Raw genomic sequence first — 810 nt, 5'->3', positions numbered from 1 at the left:
GTGTTTTGTGCGGGATCTCTGGGGTGACTGCCGGCCCCTAGTCATATTCACGTGCATCTCTTCATCAGGACTGCCCCGGCTTGCCGGCTGTTGGCTGGATCCCCAGGTACTTTCAGGGCGAGGACTGTTGTATTAAAACCACCTGCCATCTGTTGGTGAAAATTTTTTGGATTCTAAACGATGAGTCACTTATTTCCCCTGCTGTTCCTTCTGCTGCCGGGACTGATTTACCTCTTGGGCTACGTCAGGAGAAATGCTGGGAAAACTAGCGAAGCTTTGTCCTATGCAAAGTTCATGTCCCTAATGACCAGGCTTCTTGGGGCCATGGCTAGAAAGGTGGGAAGGACTTCCCTTTGCACTTCCACGAGGTGGCGAGGAGACAGCAACAACCTGTCTGATCCTTACTCCAGGGTCCTTCACGGGCAAAGCTAATAGCCGGCAACTTCAGCCAGGTTGGGCTGGAGTTAAGAGTCAGAGGTGGTTCCCTATTGCCTTGCCAATGCTCTCTAGGTAGGGCACCGATGCCTGCCGCCCATGTGTTGGCACAGGGCAGGTCCTCGGTGACCGCTTATTAAACCAATGAGTGAGGTCTATGACCACAAGGTCAATGCCACAGGGAGTAAGCTTAATGCTATCTTATAAACTGAAAGGAAGGGTTACAGGAAGGGTGGGCACCTGGGGTACCTGGGGGCGAGGACTTGTATTTAACAGCAGAACCCAATGCTTCCCAAGAGGCTCAGGTTAACGATCCCTTCTGTCTGCTAGAGCACGGTAGCCAAAGTCCTGCGCTAAAATAGAAGTTACGCTGAC

The sequence above is a fragment of the Hyaena hyaena genome, unplaced genomic scaffold, assembly GCF_003009895.1.
Source record: "Hyaena hyaena isolate Hyena2069 unplaced genomic scaffold, ASM300989v1 scaffold_35, whole genome shotgun sequence".
Classification (NCBI taxonomy): Eukaryota; Metazoa; Chordata; class Mammalia; order Carnivora; family Hyaenidae; genus Hyaena; species Hyaena hyaena.
Note: the sequence above shows the minus strand (reverse complement) of the source record.